Source organism: Pseudophryne corroboree, chromosome 11 (assembly GCF_028390025.1).
Source record: "Pseudophryne corroboree isolate aPseCor3 chromosome 11, aPseCor3.hap2, whole genome shotgun sequence".
In the NCBI taxonomy this organism is placed as follows: Eukaryota; Metazoa; Chordata; class Amphibia; order Anura; family Myobatrachidae; genus Pseudophryne; species Pseudophryne corroboree.
In genome coordinates, this window is record NC_086454.1 from 63,396,536 (window position 1) to 63,411,749 (window position 15,214).

At 35.8% G+C, this 15,214-nt stretch overlaps 16 non-coding genes across 16 annotated transcripts; all 16 read left to right on the forward strand.

Moving 5' to 3' along the window:
* Nucleotides 1-1,981: 1,981 nt before the first annotated feature.
* TRNAS-GCU (transfer RNA serine (anticodon GCU)) lies at nucleotides 1,982-2,063 on the forward strand. Its single transcript has one exon. It is a non-coding gene; the product is annotated as a tRNA-Ser (tRNA).
* Nucleotides 2,064-2,811: 748 nt separating this feature from the next.
* Nucleotides 2,812-2,893, forward strand: TRNAS-GCU (transfer RNA serine (anticodon GCU)). Its single transcript has one exon. It is a non-coding gene; the product is annotated as a tRNA-Ser (tRNA).
* A 740-nt stretch (nucleotides 2,894-3,633) lies between these two features.
* TRNAS-GCU (transfer RNA serine (anticodon GCU)) lies at nucleotides 3,634-3,715 on the forward strand. The gene has a single exon. It is a non-coding gene; the product is annotated as a tRNA-Ser (tRNA).
* Nucleotides 3,716-4,468: 753 nt separating this feature from the next.
* TRNAS-GCU (transfer RNA serine (anticodon GCU)) lies at nucleotides 4,469-4,550 on the forward strand. Its single transcript has one exon. It is a non-coding gene; the product is annotated as a tRNA-Ser (tRNA).
* A 740-nt stretch (nucleotides 4,551-5,290) lies between these two features.
* On the forward strand, nucleotides 5,291-5,372 carry TRNAS-GCU (transfer RNA serine (anticodon GCU)). Its single transcript has one exon. It is a non-coding gene; the product is annotated as a tRNA-Ser (tRNA).
* A 753-nt stretch (nucleotides 5,373-6,125) lies between these two features.
* On the forward strand, nucleotides 6,126-6,207 carry TRNAS-GCU (transfer RNA serine (anticodon GCU)). The gene has a single exon. It is a non-coding gene; the product is annotated as a tRNA-Ser (tRNA).
* Nucleotides 6,208-6,966: 759 nt separating this feature from the next.
* TRNAS-GCU (transfer RNA serine (anticodon GCU)) lies at nucleotides 6,967-7,048 on the forward strand. Its single transcript has one exon. It is a non-coding gene; the product is annotated as a tRNA-Ser (tRNA).
* Nucleotides 7,049-7,801: 753 nt separating this feature from the next.
* On the forward strand, nucleotides 7,802-7,883 carry TRNAS-GCU (transfer RNA serine (anticodon GCU)). The gene has a single exon. It is a non-coding gene; the product is annotated as a tRNA-Ser (tRNA).
* Nucleotides 7,884-8,627: 744 nt separating this feature from the next.
* Nucleotides 8,628-8,709, forward strand: TRNAS-GCU (transfer RNA serine (anticodon GCU)). Its single transcript has one exon. It is a non-coding gene; the product is annotated as a tRNA-Ser (tRNA).
* Nucleotides 8,710-9,458: 749 nt separating this feature from the next.
* Nucleotides 9,459-9,540, forward strand: TRNAS-GCU (transfer RNA serine (anticodon GCU)). Its single transcript has one exon. It is a non-coding gene; the product is annotated as a tRNA-Ser (tRNA).
* A 773-nt stretch (nucleotides 9,541-10,313) lies between these two features.
* TRNAS-GCU (transfer RNA serine (anticodon GCU)) lies at nucleotides 10,314-10,395 on the forward strand. Its single transcript has one exon. It is a non-coding gene; the product is annotated as a tRNA-Ser (tRNA).
* Nucleotides 10,396-11,152: 757 nt separating this feature from the next.
* Nucleotides 11,153-11,234, forward strand: TRNAS-GCU (transfer RNA serine (anticodon GCU)). The gene has a single exon. It is a non-coding gene; the product is annotated as a tRNA-Ser (tRNA).
* A 753-nt stretch (nucleotides 11,235-11,987) lies between these two features.
* TRNAS-GCU (transfer RNA serine (anticodon GCU)) lies at nucleotides 11,988-12,069 on the forward strand. Its single transcript has one exon. It is a non-coding gene; the product is annotated as a tRNA-Ser (tRNA).
* Nucleotides 12,070-12,828: 759 nt separating this feature from the next.
* On the forward strand, nucleotides 12,829-12,910 carry TRNAS-GCU (transfer RNA serine (anticodon GCU)). The gene has a single exon. It is a non-coding gene; the product is annotated as a tRNA-Ser (tRNA).
* Nucleotides 12,911-13,663: 753 nt separating this feature from the next.
* Nucleotides 13,664-13,745, forward strand: TRNAS-GCU (transfer RNA serine (anticodon GCU)). Its single transcript has one exon. It is a non-coding gene; the product is annotated as a tRNA-Ser (tRNA).
* Nucleotides 13,746-14,489: 744 nt separating this feature from the next.
* Nucleotides 14,490-14,571, forward strand: TRNAS-GCU (transfer RNA serine (anticodon GCU)). Its single transcript has one exon. It is a non-coding gene; the product is annotated as a tRNA-Ser (tRNA).
* The last annotated feature ends 643 nt before the right edge of the window (nucleotides 14,572-15,214 follow it).

Sequence of the window (15,214 nt, forward strand, 5' to 3'; positions counted from 1 at the left end):
CGGTGATGCCTGCCCCCATTGCATACTACCCCTGGCACTCAAGGCTGCCACGTGTGGATCACCCTACTATTGGCCCTACACTTACACGCTGGGGAAGACTTAGGGTACTACCACACATATCTTCTAAATATTCCCCTCTGACTCCATTGTTCAACAACCCAGATTTCCCACCGGCTGCCTCAGGCCTGGGATTCGACTCTTGGAAAAGGGCGGGGGTGACACGTGTCGGCGGGCTGGTGGAACGTGGAGAGATGGTCCCTTTCCCCTTACTGCAATCCAAGTGGAACCTATCGCCTTCAGAGATCTGGAAATATCTCCAATTAAAACATTTTGCCATGGGGAGCGCTATACGCCCGAGCCTGAGTAGATCATTAACAGCTTTTGAGAGCCTCTGCCTGGAGCCTTCTCGCCCACCACACTTCCTCTCAAGGTGCTATCGAATACTGCTTGAGAATAAATTCCCAGATCTACCCAAATATGCTAGAGACTGGGGCCATGACGTGCAGATAGACTTGTCGGAGGAAGACTGGGAGAAGAGCTTTCAAGCCACCTTCGCCAGCTCCTCTAGTTATTCGGTCCTTGAGACGCACTTTAAAGTCCTGTCTCGCTGGTATAGGTGCCCCCAAACATTAGCTACAATGTTTCCCAATGTAACAGATGCGTGTTAGAGATGTAGCAATCATCCGGGCTCCCCGATGCACATCTGGTGGAGCTGCCCCGAGCTTCGTCCCTTCTGGGATAAGGTTATAGCAATTTCAAAATTGATAGTGGATCCGGGGGTTCCTTCGGAGCCTACTTTCTGGCTTCTCAACTGTACTTCATGGCCCCTGTCAACATATAAAAAATCTATATTAAAATTTCTCAATAGCGCAGCCAAAGCGGTCATTCCGGTTCACTGGCGATCGACTACGCCTCCTACCGTGAAGGAGTGGATCGCCAGAGTAGATTGGTATATGACTATGGAGGAATTGCGGGTGACACCGGAGACGAACCAGAGATTCACGACTACTTGGTCCCCTTGGCTCGAATTTAAGGCCTCACAAGCTTACTCGACATTGCTGTAGCGACCTAGACCATTTACTTTGATCCCCTACCCGGGCTCCCCCGCTGTCCTCCTGGGAACTATTGGAGCTAGAAACGTATACCTCAGACCCCCGACCAGACTAGACACAGAAGATTCGCTGTGTCCTCCCCTCCCCCCTTCTTCCCCCCGTCTTCCCAGACTCTCTAACCCCCCCCCCTTTTTCTTTTTTCCTTTTTCCTTTCTCTTCTTCCTCTCCACTCTGTACTCTTCTGTAAAGTTTTCTGGAACTGTTTTAAAAATTGGAAATGCTTTATTGAGGCAGCAAGCATCTAGAACGGCCTGAAGCGACTTTAAATTTCAGATAAGGCCCTAGCTGGGGTGTTCCCCAACAGCAGGCCATGTTAAGATCATAAACAGTCATTGCTTATATCAATTGGATTTATTGACATTTGAATTGTATATGCTGTCTTCTATTACTCGCTGTAATATGTTCTTACCCTTAACCAATAAACATTTATTGAAAAAAAAAACAAAAAAAAACTTATTCCTGCATCATTTTCTTGTTTACATTACAGTGACAGCAAACTCTAAATGGTGATGTTTGTAATATTTGCAGAGATTTCAAATTACTGTAACTCATGTAACATAGTCTGTCACTTCATTAAAGACAAGCATAGAACACATTTAGTGAAAATTATTACATTACTTTTACAGAGAAGGTCATGTTATTGGCCAGAAGAATTAAAAATCATTTTTGTTTGTGAGGTGGATGATGGTGGATTTGTTCACAAGTATCAGTTAAAATTAAATAAATGTTCATAAAGCCAAGGATGGTTGAAAGTCGACCTGCTATCAAGCTCGTGATTGTGAAAATGACACAATCTACAAGAACATATAGAATTGACTTTGAAGTATAACAAGTGGTGTTGGAAAGTTTGCCTGATTGCATACCAGTGAGACGAGGTGGCCGAGTGGTTAAGGCGATGGACTGCTAATCCATTGTGCTCTGCACGCATGGGTTCAAATCCCATCCTCATCGTCACAATTCTCTTTAGGTAGAAGAGGCATTTTTACAAATACTGCTACTGACACACAAATGGCCAAAATAAACAAGTCAAATCAAGAAGTCTACTTTAAGATGGTAAACATGAGCAAGTGTCTTGATATTTGAACATGCAATGTCAATACTACTATCTAGAATTTATTTTGCAAATGCTTTATCCCCCATGATGGTGGATTAGCTCACAAGTATAGGTTAAAATGATTTATGTTTAGATAATTAAAGTCTATGACATTTCTTGGGCTTTGTTAAACTGATATGGGATGCAGTTAAAAATTTTTTACAGCAGAGCCCTTAATATAGGTTAAACCTTATTCCTGCATAATTTTCTTGTTTACATTACAGTGACAGCAAACTCTAAATGGTGATGTTTGTAATATTTGCAGAGATTTCAAATTACTGTAACTCATGTAACATAGTCTGTCACTTCATTAAAGACAAGCATAGAACACATTTAGTGAAAACTAATACATTACTTTTACAGAGAAGGTCATGTTATTGGCCAGAAGTATTAAAAATCATTTTTGTTTGTGAGGTGGGTGATGGTGGATTTGTTCACAAGTTTCGGTTAAAAATAAATAAATGTTCCTAAAGCCAAGGATGGTTGAAAGTCAACTTGCTATCAAGCTCGTGATTGTGAAAATGACACAATCTACAAGAACATAAAGAATTGACTTTGAAGTATAACAAGTGGTGTTGGAAAGTTTGCCTGATTGCATACCAGTGAGACGAGGTGGCCGAGTGGTTAAGGCGATGGACTGCTAATCCATTGTGCTCTGCACGCATGGGTTCAAATCCCATCCTCGTCGTTAGAATGCTTTTTACAAATACTGCTACAAAAGCTGACAAACAAATGGCCAAAATAAACAAGTCAAATCAAGAAGTCTACTTTAAGATGGTAAACATGAGCAAGTGTCTTGATATTTGAACATGCAATGTAAATACTACTATCTAGAATTTATTTTGCAAATGCTTTATTTCCCCATGATGGTGGATTAGCTCAGTAGTATAGGTTTAAATAATTTATGTTTAGATAATTAAAGTCTAAGTCATTTCTTGGGCTTTGTTAAACTGATATGGGGTGCAGTTAAAAATTTTTACAGCAGAGAAAAGCCCTTAATATAGGTTAAAACTTATTCCTGCATCATTTTCTTGTTTACATTACAGTGACAGCAAACTCTAAATGGTGATGTTTGTAATATTTGCAGAGATTTCAAATTACTGTAACTCATGTAACATAGTCTGTCACTTCATTAAAGACAAGCATAGAACACATTTAGTGAAAATTATTTCATTACTTTTACAGAGAAGGTCATGTTATTGGCCAGAAGAATTAAAAATCATTTTTGTTTGTGAGGTGGATGATGGTGGATTTGTTCACAAGTATCAGTAAAAATTAAATAAATGTTCCTAAAGCCAAGGATGGTTGAAAGTCGACTTGCTATCAAGCTCGTGATTGTGAAAATGACACAATCTACAAGAACATATAGAATTGACTTTGAAGTATAACAAGTGGTGTTGGAAAGTTTGCCTGATTGCATACCAGTGAGACGAGGTGGCCAAGTGGTTAAGGCGATGGACTGCTAATCCATTGTGCTCTGCACGCATGGGTTCAAATCCCATCCTCATCGTCACAATGCTTTTTATGTAGAAGAGGCATTTTTACAAATACTGCTACAAAAGCTGACACACAAATGGCCAAAATAAACAAGTCAAATCAAGAAGTCTACTTTAAGATGGTAAACATGAGCAAGTGTCTTGATATTTGAACATGCAATGTCAATACTACTATCTAGAATTTATTTTGCAAATGGTTTATTTCCCCATGATGGTGGATTAGCTCACAAGTATAGGTTAAAATGATTTATGTTTAGATAATTAAAGTCTATGACATTTCTTGGGCTTTGTTAAACTGATATGGGATGCAGTTAATTTTTTTTACAGCAGAGCCCTTAATATAGGTTAAACCTTATTCCTGCATAATTTTCTTGTTTACATTACAGTGACAGCAACTCTAAATGGTGATGTTTGTAATATTTGAAGAGATTTGAAATTACTGTAACTCATGTAGCATAGTCTGTCACTTCATTAAAGACAAGCATAGAACATATTTAGTGAAAATTAATACATTACTTTTACAGAGAAGGTCATGTTATTGGCCAGAAGTATTAAAAATCATTTTTGTTTGTGAGGTGGGTGATGGTGGATTTGTTCACAAGTTTCGGTTAAAATTAAATAAATGTTCCTAAAGCCAAGGATGGTTGAAAGTCGACTTGCTATCAAGCTCGTGATTGTGAAAATGACACAATCTACAAGAACATATAGAATTGACTTTGAAGTATAACAAGTGGTGTTGGAAAGTTTGCCTGATTGCATACCAGTGAGACAAGGTGGCCAAGTGGTTAAGGCGATGGACTGCTAATCCATTGTGCTCTGCACGCATGGGTTCAAATCCCATCCTCGTCGTTAGAATGCTTTTTACAAATACTGCTACAAAAGCTGACAAACAAATGGCCAAAATAAACAAGTCAAATCAAGAAGTCTACTTTAAGATGGTAAACATGAGCAAGTGTCTTGATATTTGAACATGCAATGTAAATACTACTATCTAGAATTTATTTTGCAAATGCTTTATTTCCCCATGATGGTGGATTAGCTCAGTAGTATAGGTTTAAATAATTTATGTTTAGATAATTAAAGTCTAAGTCATTTCTTGGGCTTTGTTAAACTGATATGGGGTGCAGTTAAAAATTTTTACAGCAGAGAAAAGCCCTTAATATAGGTTAAAACTTATTCCTGCATCATTTTCTTGTTTACATTACAGTGACAGCAAACTCTAAATGGTGATGTTTGTAATATTTGCAGAGATTTCAAATTACTGTAACTCATGTAACATAGTCTGTCACTTCATTAAAGACAAGCATAGAACACATTTAGTGAAAATTATTTCATTACTTTTACAGAGAAGGTCATGTTATTGGCCAGAAGAATTAAAAATCATTTTTGTTTGTGAGGTGGATGATGGTGGATTTGTTCACAAGTATCAGTAAAAATTAAATAAATGTTCCTAAAGCCAAGGATGGTTGAAAGTCGACTTGCTATCAAGCTCGTGATTGTGAAAATGACACAATCTACAAGAACATATAGAATTGACTTTGAAGTATAACAAGTGGTGTTGGAAAGTTTGCCTGATTGCATACCAGTGAGACGAGGTGGCCAAGTGGTTAAGGCGATGGACTGCTAATCCATTGTGCTCTGCACGCATGGGTTCAAATCCCATCCTCATCGTCACAATGCTTTTTATGTAGAAGAGGCATTTTTACAAATACTGCTACAAAAGCTGACACACAAATGGCCAAAATAAACAAGTCAAATCAAGAAGTCTACTTTAAGATGGTAAACATGAGCAAGTGTCTTGATATTTGAACATGCAATGTCAATACTACTATCTAGAATTTATTTTGCAAATGGTTTATTTCCCCATGATGGTGGATTAGCTCACAAGTATAGGTTAAAATGATTTATGTTTAGATAATTAAAGTCTATGACATTTCTTGGGCTTTGTTAAACTGATATGGGATGCAGTTAATTTTTTTTACAGCAGAGCCCTTAATATAGGTTAAACCTTATTCCTGCATAATTTTCTTGTTTACATTACAGTGACAGCAACTCTAAATGGTGATGTTTGTAATATTTGAAGAGATTTGAAATTACTGTAACTCATGTAGCATAGTCTGTCACTTCATTAAAGACAAGCATAGAACATATTTAGTGAAAATTAATACATTACTTTTACAGAGAAGGTCATGTTATTGGCCAGAAGTATTAAAAATCATTTTTGTTTGTGAGGTGGGTGATGGTGGATTTGTTCACAAGTTTCGGTTAAAATTAAATAAATGTTCCTAAAGCCAAGGATGGTTGAAAGTCGACTTGCTATCAAGCTCGTGATTGTGAAAATGACACAATCTACAAGAACATAAAGAATTGACTTTGAAGTATAACAAGTGGTATTGGAAAGTTTGCCTGATAGCATACCAGTGAGACGAGGTGGCCGAGTGGTTAAGGCGATGGACTGCTAATCCATTGTGCTCTGCACGCATGGGTTCAAATCCCATCCTCGTCGTTAGAATGCTTTTTAGGTAGAAGAGGCATTTTTACAAATACTGCTACAAAAGCTGACAAACAAATGGCCAAAATAAACAAGTCAAATCAAGAAGTCTACTTTAAGATGGTAAACATGAGCAAGTGTCTTGATATTTGAACATGCAATGTAAATACTACTATCGAGAATTTATTTTGCAAATGCTTTATTTCCCCATGATGGTGGATTAGCTCAGTAGTATAGGTTAAAATAATTTATGTTTAGATAATTAAAGTCTAAGTCATTTCTTGGGCTTTGTTAAACTGATATGGGGTGCAGTTAAAAATTTTTACAGCAGAGAAAAGCCCTTAATATAGGTTAAAACTTATTCCTGCATCATTTTCTTGTTTACATTACAGTGACAGCAAACTCTAAATGGTGATGTTTGTAATATTTGCAGAGATTTCAAATTACTGTAACTCATGTAACATAGTCTGTCACTTCATTAAAGACAAGCATAGAACACATTTAGTTAAAATTATTACATTACTTTTACAGAGAAGGTCATGTTATTGGCCAGAAGAATTAAAAATCATTTTTGTTTGTGAGGTGGATGATGGTGGATTTGTTCACAAGTATCAGTAAAAATTAAATAAATGTTCCTAAAGCCAAGGATGGTTGAAAGTCGACTTGCTATCAAGCTCGTGATTGTGAAAATGACACAATCTACAAGAACATATAGAATTGACTTTGAAGTATAACAAGTGGTGTTGGAAAGTTTGCCTGATTGCATACCAGTGAGACGAGGTGGCCAAGTGGTTAAGGCGATGGACTGCTAATCCATTGTGCTCTGCACGCATGGGTTCAAATCCCATCCTCATCGTCACAATGCTTTTTAGGTAGAAGAGGCATTTTTACAAATACTGCTACAAAAGCTGACACACAAATGGCCAAAATAAACAAGTCAAATCAAGAAGTCTACTTTAAGATGGTAAACATGAGCAAGTGTCTTGATATTTGAACATGCAATGTCAATACTACTATCTAGAATTTATTTTGCAAATGCTTTATTTCCCCATGATGGTGGATTAGCTCACAAGTATAGGTTAAAATGATTTATGTTTAGATAATTAAAGTCTATGACATTTCTTGGGCTTTGTTAAACTGATATGGGATGCAGTTAATTTTTTTTACAGCAGAGCCCTTAATATAGGTTAAACCTTATTCCTGCATAATTTTCTTGTTTACATTACAGTGACAGCAACTCTAAATGGTGATGTTTGTAATATTTGAAGAGATTTGAAATTACTGTAACTCATGTAGCATAGTCTGTCACTTCATTAAAGACAAGCATAGAACATATTTAGTGAAAATTAATACATTACTTTTACAGAGAAGGTCATGTTATTGGCCAGAAGTATTAAAAATCATTTTTGTTTGTGAGGTGGGTGATGGTGGATTTGTTCACAAGTTTCGGTTAAAATTAAATAAATGTTCCTAAAGCCAAGGATGGTTGAAAGTCGACTTGCTATCAAGCTCGTGATTGTGAAAATGACACAATCTACAAGAACATAAAGAATTGACTTTGAAGTATAACAAGTGGTGTTGGAAAGTTTGCCTGATTGCATACCAGTGAGACGAGGTGGCCGAGTGGTTAAGGCGATGGACTGCTAATCCATTGTGCTCTGCACGCATGGGTTCAAATCCCATCCTCGTCGTTAGAATGCTTTTTAGGTAGAAGAGGCATTTTTACAAATACTGCTACAAAAGCTGACAAACAAATGGCCAAAATAAACAAGTCAAATCAAGAAGTCTACTTTAAGATGGTAAACATGAGCAAGTGTCTTGATATTTGAACATGCAATGTCAATACTACTATCTAGAATTTATTTTGCAAATGCTTTATCCCCCATGATGGTGGATTAGCTCACAAGTATAGGTTAAAATGATTTATGTTTAGATAATTAAAGTCTATGACATTTCTTGGGCTTTGTTAAACTGATATGGGATGCAGTTAAAATTTTTTTACAGCAGAGCCCTTAATATAGGTTAAACCTTATTCCTGCATAATTTTCTTGTTTACATTACAGTGACAGCAAACTCTAAATGGTGATGTTTGTAATATTTGCAGAGATTTGAAATTACTGTAACTCATGTAGCATAGTCTGTCACTTCATAAAAGACAAGCATAGAACACATTTAGTGAAAAGTAATACATTACTTTTACAGAGAAGGTCATGTTATTGGCCAGAAGTATTAAAAATCATTTTTGTTTGTGAGGTGGATTTGTTCACAAGTATCGGTTAAAATTAAATAAATGTTCCTAAAGCCAAGGATGGTTGAAAGTCGACTTACTATCAAGCTCGTGATTGTGAAAATGACACAATCTACAAGAACATATAGAATTGACTTTGAAGTATAACAAGTGGTGTTGGAAAGTTTGCCAGATTGCATACCAGTGAGACGAGGTGGCCGAGTGGTTAAGGCGATGGACTGCTAATCCATTGTGCCCTGCACGCATGGGTTTAAATCCCATCCTCGTCGTCACAATGCTCTTTAGGTAGAAGAGGCATTTTTACAAATACTGCTTCATAAACCAGCAAGTGAAGCTGACACAAAAATGGCCTAAATCAAGAAGTCTTCTTTAAGATGGTAAACATGAGCAAGTGTCTTGATATTTGAACATGCAATGTCAATACTACTATCTAGAATTTATTTTGCAAATGCTTTATCCCCCATGATGGTGGATTAGCTCACAAGTATAGGTTAAAATGATTTATGTTTAGATAATTAAAGTCTATGACATTTCTTGGGCTTTGTTAAACTGATATGGGGTGCAGTTAAAAAAATTTACAGCAGAGAAAAGCCCTTAATATAGGTTAAACCTTATTCCTGCATAATTTTCTTGTTTACATTACAGTGACAGCAAACTCGAAATGGTGATGTTTGTAATATTTGCAGAGATTTCAAATTACTGTAACTCATGAAACATAGTCTGTCACTTCATTAAAGACAAGCATAGAACACATTTAGTGAAAATTAATACATTACTTTTACAGAGAAGGTCATGTTATTGGCCAGAAGTATTAAAAAACATTTTTGTTTGTGATGTGGATGATGGTGGATTTGTTCACAAGTATCGGTTAAAATTAAATAAATGTTCCTAAAGCCAAGGATGGTTGAAAGTCGACTTGCTATCAAGCTCGTGATTGTGAAAATGACACAATCTACAAGAACATAAAGAATTGACTTTGAAGTGGTGTTGGAAAGTTTGCCAGATTGCATACCAGTGAGACGAGGTGGCCAAGTGGTTAAGACGATGGACTGCTAATCCATTGTGCTCTGCACGCATGGGTTCAAATCCCATCCTCGTCGTCACAGTGCTCTTTAGGTAGAAGAGGCTTTTTTACAAATACTGCTTCATAATCCAGCAAGTGAAGCTGACACAAAAAATGGCCTAAATAAACAAGTCAAATCAAGAAGTCTACTTTAAGATGGTAAACATGAGCAAGTGTCTTGATATTTGAACATGCAATGTCAATACTACTATCTAGAATTTATTTTGCAAATGCTTTATTTCCCCATGATGGTGGATTAGCTCACAAGTATAGGTTAAAATAATTTATGTTTAGATAATTAAAGTCTATGACATTTCTTGGGCTTCGTTAAACTGATATGGGGTGCAGTTAAAAAAATTTACAGCAGAGAAAAGCCCTTAATATAGGTTAAACCTTATTCCTGCATAATTTTCTTGTTTACATTACAGTGACACAAACTCGAAATGGTGATGTTTGTAATATTTGCAGAGATTTCAAATTACTGTAACTCATGAAAAATAGTCTGTCACTTCATTAAAGACAAGCATAGAACACATTTAGTGAAAATTAATACATTACTTTTACAGATAAGGTCATGTTATTGGCCAGAAGTATTAAAAATCATTTTTGTTTGTGAGGTGGATGATGGTGGATTTGTTCACAAGTATCGGTTAAAATTAAATAAATGTTCCTAAAGCCAAGGATGGTTGAAAGTCAACTTGCTATGAAGCTCGTGATTGTGAAAATGACACAATCTAAAAGAAACATAAAGAATTGACTTTGAAGTATAACAAGTGGTGTTGGAAAGTTTGCCAGATTGCATACCAGTGAGATGAGGTGGCCGTGTGGTTAAGGCGATGGACTGCTAATCCATTGTGCTCTGCACGCATGGGTTCAAATCCCATCCTCGTCGTCATAATGCTCTTTAGGTAGAAGAGGCATTTTTACAAATACTGCTTCATAAACCAGCAAGTGAAGCTGACACAAAAATGGCCTAAATAAACAAGTCTACTTTAAGATGGTAAACATGAGCAAGTGTCTTGATATTTGAACATGCAATGTCAATACTACTATCTAGAATTTATTTTGCAAATGCTTTATTTCCCCATGATGGTGGATAGCTCACAAGTATAGGTTAAAATAATTTATGTTTAGATAATTAAAGTCTATGACATTTCTTGGGCTTTGTTAAACTGATATGGGGTGCAGTTAAAAAAATTTACAGCAGAGAAAAGCCCTTAATATAGGTGAAACCTTATTCCTACATAATTTTCTTGTTTACATTACAGTGACAGCAAACTCGAAATGGTGATGTTTGTAATATTTGCAGAGATTTCAAATTACTGTAACTCATGAAACATAGTCTGTCACTTCATTAAAGACAAGCATAGAACACATTTAGTGAAAATTAATACATTACTTTTACAGAGAAGGTCATGTTATTGGCTAGAAGTATTAAAAATCATTTTGTTTGTGAGGTGGATGATGGTGGATTTGTTCACAAGTATCAGTAAAAATTAAATAAATGTTCCTAAAGCCAAGGATGGTTGAAAGTCTACTTACTATCAAGCTCGTGATTGTGAAAATGACACAATCTACAAGAACATAAAGAATTGACTTTGAAGTATAACAAGTGGTGTTGGAAAGTTTGCCTGATTGCATACCAGTGAGACGAGGTGGCCAAGTGGTTAAGGCGATGGACTGCTAATCCATTGTGCTCTGCACGCATGGGTTCAAATCCCATCCTCATCGTCACAATGCTTTTTAGGTAGAAGAGGCATTTTTACAAATACTGCTACAAAAGCTGACACACAAATGGCCAAAATAAACAAGTCAAATCAAGAAGTCTACTTTAAGATGGTAAACATGAGCAAGTGTCTTGATATTTGAACATGCAATGTCAATACTACTATCTAGAATTTATTTTGCAAATGCTTTATTTCCCCATGATGGTGGATTAGCTCACAAGTATAGGTTAAAATGATTTATGTTTAGATAATTAAAGTCTATGACATTTCTTGGGCTTTGTTAAACTGATATGGGATGCAGTTAATTTTTTTTACAGCAGAGCCCTTAATATAGGTTAAACCTTATTCCTGCATAATTTTCTTGTTTACATTACAGTGACAGCAACTCTAAATGGTGATGTTTGTAATATTTGAAGAGATTTGAAATTACTGTAACTCATGTAGCATAGTCTGTCACTTCATTAAAGACAAGCATAGAACATATTTAGTGAAAATTAATACATTACTTTTACAGAGAAGGTCATGTTATTGGCCAGAAGTATTAAAAATCATTTTTGTTTGTGAGGTGGGTGATGGTGGATTTGTTCACAAGTTTCGGTTAAAATTAAATAAATGTTCCTAAAGCCAAGGATGGTTGAAAGTCGACTTGCTATCAAGCTCGTGATTGTGAAAATGACACAATCTACAAGAACATAAAGAATTGACTTTGAAGTATAACAAGTGGTATTGGAAAGTTTGCCTGATAGCATACCAGTGAGACGAGGTGGCCGAGTGGTTAAGGCGATGGACTGCTAATCCATTGTGCTCTGCACGCATGGGTTCAAATCCCATCCTCGTCGTTAGAATGCTTTTTAGGTAGAAGAGGCATTTTTACAAATACTGCTACAAAAGCTGACAAACAAATGGCCAAAATAAACAAGTCAAATCAAGAAGTCTACTTTAAGATGGTAAACATGAGCAAGTGTCTTGATATTTGAACATGCAATGTAAATACTACTATCGAGAATTTATTTTGCAAATGCTTTATTTCCCCATGATGGTGGATTAGCTCAGTAGTATAGGTTAAAATAATTTATGTTTAGATAATTAAAGTCTAAGTCATTTCTTGGGCTTTGTTAAACTGATATGGGGTGCAGTTAAAAATTTTTACAGCAGAGAAAAGCCCTTAATATAGGTTAAAACTTATTCCTGCATCATTTTCTTGTTTACATTACAGTGACAGCAAACTCTAAATGGTGATGTTTGTAATATTTGCAGAGATTTCAAATTACTGTAACTCATGTAACATAGTCTGTCACTTCATTAAAGACAAGCATAGAACACATTTAGTGAAAATTATTACATTACTTTTACAGAGAAGGTCATGTTATTGGCCAGAAGAATTAAAAATCATTTTTGTTTGTGAGGTGGATGATGGTGGATTTGTTCACAAGTATCAGTAAAAATTAAATAAATGTTCCTAAAGCCAAGGATGGTTGAAAGTCGACTTGCTATCAAGCTCGTGATTGTGAAAATGACACAATCTACAAGAACATATAGAATTGACTTTGAAGTATAACAAGTGGTGTTGGAAAGTTTGCCTGATTGCATACCAGTGAGACGAGGTGGCCAAGTGGTTAAGGCGATGGACTGCTAATCCATTGTGCTCTGCACGCATGGGTTCAAATCCCATCCTCATCATCACAATGCTTTTTAGGTAGAAGAGGCATTTTTACAAATACTGCTACAAAAGCTGACACACAAATGGCCAAAATAAACAAGTCAAATCAAGAAGTCTACTTTAAGATGGTAAACATGAGCAAGTGTCTTGATATTTGAACATGCAATGTCAATACTACTATCTAGAATTTATTTTGCAAATGCTTTATTTCCCCATGATGGTGGATTAGCTCACAAGTATAGGTTAAAATGATTTATGTTTAGATAATTAAAGTCTATGACATTTCTTGGGCTTTGTTAAACTGATATGGGATGCAGTTAATTTTTTTTACAGCAGAGCCCTTAATATAGGTTAAACCTTATTCCTGCATAATTTTCTTGTTTACATTACAGTGACAGCAACTCTAAATGGTGATGTTTGTAATATTTGAAGAGATTTGAAATTACTGTAACTCATGTAGCATAGTCTGTCACTTCATTAAAGACAAGCATAGAACATATTTAGTGAAAATTAATACATTACTTTTACAGAGAAGGTCATGTTATTGGCCAGAAGTATTAAAAATCATTTTTGTTTGTGAGGTGGGTGATGGTGGATTTGTTCACAAGTTTCGGTTAAAATTAAATAAATGTTCCTAAAGCCAAGGATGGTTGAAAGTCGACTTGCTATCAAGCTCGTGATTGTGAAAATGACACAATCTACAAGAACATAAAGAATTGACTTTGAAGTATAACAAGTGGTGTTGGAAAGTTTGCCTGATTGCATACCAGTGAGACGAGGTGGCCGAGTGGTTAAGGCGATGGACTGCTAATCCATTGTGCTCTGCACGCATGGGTTCAAATCCCATCCTCGTCGTTAGAATGCTTTTTAGGTAGAAGAGGCATTTTTACAAATACTGCTACAAAAGCTGACAAACAAATGGCCAAAATAAACAAGTCAAATCAAGAAGTCTACTTTAAGATGGTAAACATGAGCAAGTGTCTTGATATTTGAACATGCAATGTCAATACTACTATCTAGAATTTATTTTGCAAATGCTTTATCCCCCATGATGGTGGATTAGCTCACAAGTATAGGTTAAAATGATTTATGTTTAGATAATTAAAGTCTATGACATTTCTTGGGCTTTGTTAAACTGATATGGGATGCAGTTAAATTTTTTTTACAGCAGAGCCCTTAATATAGGTTAAACCTTATTCCTGCATAATTTTCTTGTTTACATTACAGTGACAGCAAACTCTAAATGGTGATGTTTGTAATATTTGCAGAGATTTGAAATTACTGTAACTCATGTAGCATAGTCTGTCACTTCATAAAAGACAAGCATAGAACACATTTAGTGAAAAGTAATACATTACTTTTACAGAGAAGGTCATGTTATTGGCCAGAAGTATTAAAAATCATTTTTGTTTGTGAGGTGGATTTGTTCACAAGTATCGGTTAAAATTAAATAAATGTTCCTAAAGCCAAGGATGGTTGAAAGTCGACTTACTATCAAGCTCGTGATTGTGAAAATGACACAATCTACAAGAACATATAGAATTGACTTTGAAGTATAACAAGTGGTGTTGGAAAGTTTGCCAGATTGCATACCAGTGAGACGAGGTGGCCGAGTGGTTAAGGCGATGGACTGCTAATCCATTGTGCTCTGCACGCATGGGTTTAAATCCCATCCTCGTCGTCACAATGCTCTTTAGGTAGAAGAGGCATTTTTACAAATACTGCTTCATAAACCAGCAAGTGAAGCTGACACAAAAATGGCCTAAATCAAGAAGTCTTCTTTAAGATGGTAAACATGAGCAAGTGTCTTGATATTTGAACATGCAATGTCAATACTACTATCTAGAATTTATTTTGCAAATGCTTTATCCCCCATGATGGTGGATTAGCTCACAAGTATAGGTTAAAATGATTTATGTTTAGATAATTAAAGTCTATGACATTTCTTGGGCTTTGTTAAACTGATATGGGGTGCAGTTAAAAAAATTTACAGCAGAGAAAAGCCCTTAATATAGGTTAAACCTTATTCCTGCATAATTTTCTTGTTTACATTACAGTGACAGCAAACTCGAAATGGTGATGTTTGTAATATTTGCAGAGATTTCAAATTACTGTAACTCATGAAACATAGTCTGTCACTTCATTAAAGACAAGCATAGAACACATTTAGTGAAAATTAATACATTACTTTTACAGAGAAGGTCATGTTATTGGCCAGAAGTATTAAAAAACATTTTTGTTTGTGATGTGGATGATGGTGGATTTGTTCACAAGTATCGGTTAAAATTAAATAAATGTTCCTAAAGCCAAGGATGGTTGAAAGT